Source organism: Pinus tabuliformis, chromosome 6 (genome assembly GCF_031772625.1).
Source record: "Pinus tabuliformis cultivar Carrire ecotype Pingquan chromosome 6, CPIR1, whole genome shotgun sequence".
NCBI lineage: Eukaryota > Viridiplantae > Streptophyta > Pinopsida > Pinales > Pinaceae > Pinus > Pinus tabuliformis.
The window spans coordinates 1,606,282,562-1,606,291,087 of record NC_142292.1 but is presented as its reverse complement, the minus strand read 5'-3'; positions in this window follow the sequence as shown (position 1 = coordinate 1,606,291,087).

Here is an 8,526-nt window from a genome sequence, read left to right as displayed (position 1 = left end):
CTGTTTTTGTGGTTTTTTTGGGGTTTTTGGGCCAGAGTTCCCGTTTTGAGTTTATAGTTCCCGTTTCAAAGTTTACATTGTTCAACATATTTCACATATCTTTTAAGCAATGAAACATAGAAAACATCATGGAGTTTCACAGTTGGAGGCAGTACAAGTATTTAGGCCACTAGTCCAATCCTCTCAAGGATCTCGAAAGGCATGCAGTACCATGGTGCCAACATGGCACATGATCCAATCCTAAAGGAGCTCTTCTTGGGCTTGATGCATGAATACACATGCTCCCCAACCCGAAACTCCTTAAATTCCACGTGTTGGTCTGCATAACTCTTCTACCTATCTTGTGTTGCCTTTAGATTCTTCTTGAAAACCTTCATTTCTTATTCCACATCTGCCAACACGTCTGGTCCAATAAGTACTCTATTCACTGGATCACTCCAACTAATGGGAGTGTTACAGCTTCGCCCATAGATTTCCTCAAACGGGCTCATCCTCAGCGAATCATGATACCCATTGTTATAATCAAATTCAACCAGTGGAAGATACTCCTCCCATTTCCTCTATGGGTACATGACATACATCCTCAGTGTATCCTCTAGAATCCTTTTGACCCTCTCTGTCTGTCCATCTGTCTGTGGATGATAAGCTATACTAAAGGCCAACTATGTACCCAAACTTGTAAATACCTCCTTCCAAAACTTGGAAGTGAACTTAGAATCCTTGTCTGACACAATATTCTTTGGAACACCATGCAATATCATGATATCCCTGATGAAGACCTATTGTAGTGGCTACAAACACCCTCCAATTTTTTTCTTATGCTTTGATTTTGGAGCCTTCATTTCTGTTGACATGAGCTTACCTTTCAATGTCGTCAAGTATTCATGATTTGATCAAGACTTATCTTTTTATCTTGTGCTTGTGTTTGCTTATTTTCATACTTAACTAGTATTTTTGAGTCACAATAAGCCTTTTGACTTGATCTTGTAGCAGTTCTAGGCTGGCCTCCAGAAACTGCACAATCCATGAGGCCAGGCTAGCTTTGATGATGGAAATTGTGAAATATTGATAGACATATCAGCCTTGAGCTTGAGAACTACGTAGTCATGGATGGAAGCCCAACAATAATCTCATAAACTGTGCAATCCACTCCTTGAACTTAGAAATTGTGAAATGCACTAAGCCGGGAAGTTGCCCAGTTCCTCAAAATTACAAAATCTTCCTTAACAATGTGCATGGAAATTTTCCTCAAAAAGAAAAAATAAAAAGAAGAAAAAAGCAATAAATAAATCCCTATAAAATAGGGATTCATCATTAGTTTCCTGAAGGTGGCATAGTCCCTATATTTAGAAATTTTTGGCAAGTGTCGCTTTTTTCTTGATTTTAGGCATAAGCATTGTAAACCCAAATCCACCCAAATCTATTTAATAGACACCTCTAGAGCTCATTTGTACATTTGATCTTGGAGATATAACATTCCCAAGGAGATCAAGGAGCCTTCGGTCAATTTTGCGTTGTTTTTTCGCGTGAGTTTTGATTTTGTCTTCTTTCGGCACTTTTTCTATCGCTTTTTGTCATTTCACTTCCATGAGCATTGTTTTTCTTATTTCTCTTCATGGTTGTTGGTTATTTAACTTATATTATCTTGTAGAAGTGTTTTTTCAGTTTGTCGTTTTCCTTTCATAAGTGTTGCATCGATTTTCTTGTTTTTGCACACCGGTGACCGTCATTTCGTCGATTCTCCTCACATATTTGTTTTTCCTTCTGTTTGTTATGTTTATGCACTTTATTCACATTGGCCTATCCATACATAGTCAGATCCATGTTTTAGCTTGCATTATCTTTTGCATCTTCTTGTTTCCCACACCTTCATCAGACAAATCTGCACTTCTAGTGGCCATGCACTGCCTTGCCCAATCGGGCATTGCGCAAGTCAGAAGTTGAAGTTGAGACTTGGCCTCTGAGACTGCACAATGTGTAGTACAAACTAGACCAACTGCACATTGGATAGTTCTAGGGCTCAGTCTGCCACATTGGCCACTAAGATTGCACAATGTGTAGTATCTCCCAGTGACTACCTAGGTTGAACTGCACATTCCGTAGCTCAAGCCTCAAGCTGCACCCTTGGCTGATGGGACTATGCAATGCATAGTTCCCATAGCCAGTCTCCCTCACTTGCTCAGAAAAAATGCATAATATCTCTCATCAATGCACTGATTTGCTGCCTGATTCTGCTTCGAAAGTGGTTTTGCAAAAGCTAATGCTTACTTTCAATCAGTGCCTTTTCTATCCCACAGGTACCTCAATTGTTACCACTTATCTCCAACATTAATTGTTACCATGACACCCGAGAGAGCTGCTTCAAAAGATACCATTGAAAGAAGTACCGGGGAAGTAGTTGAGAAAAATCTAGTAAACTTGCTAGTATACTCAGACACTCAACTGTCTGTAGAAAAGGAATCAAATCTTACATGGTAGAAAGTGAATGAATCTTTTTCAGCTAAGGACCTCGCAACAAATCTAGAGGACTGGCAGGTATACATTAATGTCTAGAGATTAGGGCTAAACAAGTTTGCATGTGGATATCGAACCTTCCCATGTGCAGATGTCATCAACGGGATTGTCTCACCTATTGATGTGAAGACCACGAATTTGAGAAGTACTAGCGGACAAAAGGAAGATACCTCGGAAGCAACGCCAATAGAAGGGAGAAACCTTGCACATGATAAGGGAAAGAGAAATGTTGCTTATAGTGTAGGGGGAGAATGAAGCTGCAAGATGAAAGCGGATCCAACTCTTATGAAAGTGGATTTAGTAGCAGGGGAGAAGAGGAAACAAAAGAGGCAGAGAGCAGAATGGAGGAAGAGGGAAAAGAAGAGGAGATTGGAGGAACAAAAATAGAAGCAAGAACAAAAAGAGAAGAAAAAGTAGGAAGAAGAAGAAAGGCAGAGCACAATATCAGAAGAAACATCGCAGATACAAGTTAACGAGCAAGAAGATAATCAACAACTAGTAGAGGAGGAGGGTAGATAGATGCAAGATTAGGAGCTTGGTTAGTAGATTGAAGAGTTGATAGATATTAATGAAACATAGGTGGAACCGAAGCCGCAGAATGAAGATGTCAACCTGATGCCTAGCACATAATAGGTCACTATTCAGTCTCCACCACCTCTAGAAACAGAGTCAACTCTAGGAAAGGAATGGGAAGTTGTTCCTCTTGATGATGATCTGGTTATCAACACATGAAATCTACCATATGATGTGTTATAGCTCCAAACCTCACTCTTGATTTTTTTGATGCTGCACTCATGGATAGGGAAACCCGTCCTTCCAGATCTGGTCCAAATATTCAAAAAACAGTGTTTTACTCCCTATACGCGACATTGCCCTGAGCTAGACGCGTGTGTACATGGGCTTGTGTATACCCAACCCACATATATGTCTTAAAACACTTAAAAAAATTAAAACTCCTTAATTTCGGGCGAAGATCGCAGGTTTTACCTGTTGATTACCTATTAGTGCCAGTGGCACAACTGTTCCCAACGAATTCCCAACTAAAAAACTACTTTGGGAGAAGAATAAAAAGGCTTCAATGGGAAGGCCTAAGGGAGGAGAGAATAGAGAGAAAGATCACTTCGCTAAGATTTTCCTTGACTAGGTATGAAGATCCTTGTGCTTCCAGCACTTCCCCCATTTACAGGAAACCCTTGTTTCCTTGTGTGATGATGTCTTTCTACTTGAGAGATCATGGAGTAAGTCATGGAAGGAGTTTTTTGAAGGCTTGAGTCTGGACAAATCTAGAGGACGGTTTCGCTTGGAGCCTGCGAAAGGACAAATCAGGGGAAATCATTCCTTTCTGTACTTTAGTTATTTATAATAAAAGAAACACTTGTCTTGTTCCTGATATAAATCTTCTTCATCTTCATGATGTGAATGTTATAATTCATATGTGAATGGTTGTTTTTAATTGTATAAATAACTACCTTTCCTTATGTTATGAAGATGATTTCTTTATGATGCTTGGTCAATATACTGTTGTACTTTCTGGAATTATTCGTTTTGTAGTTTGAAGGACTAAAAGGAACTCAAAGAGGGTTTGGACCCTAACTGGATCTTCTCAAACGAAGGACCCTCAGGTGCACCCCTTTTTCGTATAGTTTGTTTATATTAGCATCATGGTTGTATGGAATGTGTGTTTCTCTCTGTAAATAACCTCTGATCTGCTAGGGTATCAACCCAAGACCCTAGGGGAATTTATCCCTTAACAGAATTGGCGACTCTGTTGGGGACAACAGTATTGTTGTTCCTAGTTTGGGTTTATTCAAGCCAATTAGGGCTCAGCTGTCTGTTTGCTTGCTGTTACTGTGTAGTTTATTCCTGTAGGAACTTGAATTGTAAGTTTGATCAGTTTCTTCAGACTGTTTTTTGTTTTTTCTTGAAATCTTTTATATACGCTATTTTTCCAGTTTACAGAAGCGTATATATGCATGTTTCCTTAAGTAAACCTGCGTATACGCATGTTTCCTTAGGCTGAGTCACGTATACACGCAGCTGTGCACTAACACAGTCGCGTATATCTTGTAATTTTCAAGATTTTTCAAATCTTTTTGTTTCTGAAGGTCTGTCTGTTGGTTTGATTCAGTCCTGAACAGTTACTTTTTTGTGTCAGTCTTTAGTTTTATAGAAAGTATCTGATTTCAAATTCTCTCTGATTGTGGAAAGTGTTGGTCTTATTTGTTTTTGCAAGCGTCATTGTTTTTGTTTAAGCACGCAAGATTTCTTGCTGGGAATCTTGGTTGCTCTGATTCCTCAGGGTAGGAAGATTGATCTCAATATTTGTGTCAAATCTTGTTTTGGTGACCTTTTTGTTTGATTGTCGAGACTACATTTTTGTGACCATCTACTTTTCTTGCTTTCTGAAAGTTGTTGATTGACACTTTCTTGAAAATTGTCTTTTTGATCTTTTGGTCTTTGTTGCCAAGCTCTTATTGCTGCTTTTGATTGTTAAGAGCATCTCGAAACACGTTTTTTTTGTTGAGTTTTCATCCATTTTTTGTTGTCAGCTTGCAAAGTGTTTTGTTGCCAATTTTTCAATCGTAAAGTTTCAGTCTTGTTGAGAGCACTTTTGAAAATATGGTTTTGCTTTTTCTTTTGAAGAAAACTTCTTGAAAAACTTGGTTTTTCTTTCTTGAACTTTGTTTTGATTTAGTTTCTTTTAGTGAATGAAAGTGCATTTTTGTTTTCCTTGAAACTTGCTTTTAGTGTAAAGACGAAAATGAACATTAGCAACTCATATTCCATCTAAACATTTTAAGTGGCAAATCATATTGATAAACAAGTTACTTTCATTTCTTGATTTAGAGTAGTCTTAAGTCTTGCAGCAGCATGTACTCATTGAAATAGGATAAATTTGCACATCTTTTTAGGACATCCATAGTTTTGTTAACTTTTGTGAGTGTGAAGCTTGAGTAAAAGAAAAGAAAAGAAAAATTTGTTGCTTTCTTTTAAGTTCCTCTAAACCTAATAGAAATTTCTTTCATCGAAGAACAAAACGAGTGCATTTGCATATAGTTTGGTTTTTATTAATTTCTTTTGCGTCAAAACACCACAAGTTTCATTTCCGCTTATCCCTTGACTTAAGAACAACCCATTTAAAAACAAGTGCTAATTAAAATATACTAGAAATTTTCATAATTGTCAAGTTAGAAACACCAAAAAGTTTTAGGATATTTTAGGGCCTTGGATTAGGCGTGTGGAGAGAAAACTCTCCAAGGCCATTTAAACTGTCAAACATAGGAGTCTGAATAGTGAGTGGAAATCCAATAGCATTAGGGAGACCAAGAAAGCTTCGGATCTGGGAGTTAAGCACGAGGGTTTTTGAAGATAAGGAAGAGAGATACCCCCTCGCCTACTTGTCGGATCTAACCTCAAGAATGTTTCCCCTAGCTTCTGATATGAGTTGGTAACCTTAGTTTCTACTCCTAGGGATCTAAATAGGTGGTTGCGGAGGGGAATCCCGTGGCACCTGAGGTCGACGTTGTATCACTCTCAACGGTACTACTGGATGGCACCCTTGCGAAGCTTGGGGACTTGCACTGGTGCAGGCTGTTGTTAGGAGGTCAACGTAACTTCCTCTGTTACCTTCACTGGTAGGACTGGGCTGTCATTATCCCAGACTATCTTCGGAAGGCCCCTTACTTCACTTTCTTGTATTTTGGTGTCTGGTCCTCATCACCCGGAGCGGAAATACTCGAAAGTTGTTTGACTGGCTGATATCTTTTAGGGACTTTTTAGTGTGTGCTCTGTGCTCTTAGTTGGCCTAGCTTTCATTTTTTCTTGAGTCTTTAGCTAGAAATTAATAAAAAATTCAAAGTGGCTGACCGATCACCCAGACGGTCTCGAAGACTTCGTGGTCTTTCACCACCAAGTTTAGAGCCTTCTCCTAGAAGGCGCAGAGGTAATACTGCCAGTGGGTTTCATCCCGTGGCAGCTGATGCATCGGGGATTGATCCTCCTCACAGGGACATTAGTGTTCAAAACAGGCCTGGTACTTCTGTGGAACAAGAGAGGAACACTCCAGTTCTTTCTCGAGTTCTCTTTCAATCAGAAGATAACATAGAAGTAGAAGAATTTCAAGAGTCGTTAGCGGCTCTGAATTCTCCCTTACCTTCTAGTTATCCAGAAGTATTAAAATACGTTGGGTCTCTGACACATAAACCGTCAAGTCCAGGTCATATTACGCACTTACCATCGATGGCTACTACTGGAAGCATGGCTTCTACCACAAGTGCTACAACTATGTAGACTCCGACATCAGTACAAGGGGGAGGAACTATCTCCATCCCCTCTGCATCTTTATTTGGGTCTTTTTCTAGCACATCTTTAGTTGGGTCTACCTCCATTCCTTCTATGAATGGAAATTCCCAAGCCAATGCTTTTCGTACTGGATTCTTCCCATTTGGCACCCATTCACAGGGTATCTTGTCAGTTCCATTTAGTGCCTCCACATCCATGATGGGTGGATCGACTTCATTTTAGGGTTTTCCTTTTGGAAGTGGTCATATACCACATTCCAACTCGACGATAGGATCTATGCATTTTTCCGCTATAGGACAAAGTAGTAATCCCTTTCAAGGTTGGGCTAACCCTATGGTTAGTAGCATGGGAACTGGGAATCCATTTTTCGGCCAACAAGGGAATAGGCCGTACTCCACAGTTAGTTCGTTTTGAAGTATTCCTCTCTTAGATTCTACTTGGAATCCTTATCAGGGGTTATCGACTCCTTATAATCCTCTAGGAGGGAGCTTCGCCGGTTATGGAGGTTTTTCGGGCGGAGTTGGTCAAACTACGAGTTTTGCTGGATCACAAGGTCTGCCTTTTGGTTTCACTGGTTCTGCAGGTTACTTGGGGCAGCCTGGTGCCTTCCAAAATCCAGGCCCATATTTTCAGAAGTTTGGGAACTCTGCCCAGTCTGGGTGGAATCCCCAAGGTCCTCCTAGGCTTCCCTTTTTGGCAATGTTGAACTTGCCAGACCTCACGAAATTAACAAATGATCCAATCAAATAAATTCCGAGCTGGCCTCCAGTCCCAACCAAACTCCCTTCGGACATTCCAAAGTTCGAGGGGAAGGGTGGCAAAGACCCGGGCGACCACGTAACCACATTCCATTTGTGGTGCTCATCAAACTCCCTTATTGATGACTTGATTAGGTTGAGACTTTTTCAACGCACCTTGAATGGTAATGCGGCCAAGTGGTATATAGAGTTGCCAGGGGGCAGCTTTACATCTTTCGTTGACTTAGCTAATATTTTCTTAAATCATTTCCAGTTGCCCGTCCGTTATGATGCCAGAACTGAACTTCTGGCCAATTTCCGTCAAGACACGACAACTCACATTTCTGATCACATTCAGGAATGGAGATGGAGAAATAGGCTTATTAAAGCCGAGATTCCTCCGGATTACCGTCTCAAATGGTTTTTGAAATCTTTACAACTTGAAATCTCTAAGGATGTCTCCCTGTCCGGAGTCTATTCTGAGGAGAAAGCTATTTTTAGAGCCCATCAATTAGAGTTGATTTATTCTCAGTCTGGGATTCTACACAAATTCTTACATGATGCTCCCGGGACTAAGGTTGATATAGCCAAGTCGAAGCCAGGTCCCCATGCATATGGTATCGTTGGATCAGTAGACACAAATGCAGTGAACCTATTGAGTCAACTGCAGCAGTTCTCTTTACAAACCGCTTCTAACAACCAGGTCACATCGTCTAACCCTTCGTCTTCCCAACCCTCTTCAGTTAATGCCATCCAGTCTACCAACCCCAAAGGAAATCAAAATTCCAATGGGAAGAAGAAAGGATGAGGTAAGAAAAAGAGTCAAGATGGGAAGACTGACGCAAATAATCCAATAATGTTGGTGGTGGTGGAAATGAGTCTAAAAATAAAGTCAAGTTTCCATGCAAGTTATCCAGTGGAGACCATTTAACTCATCTCTACCCCAAGATTCAAGATGCTCAACACTTGTTAG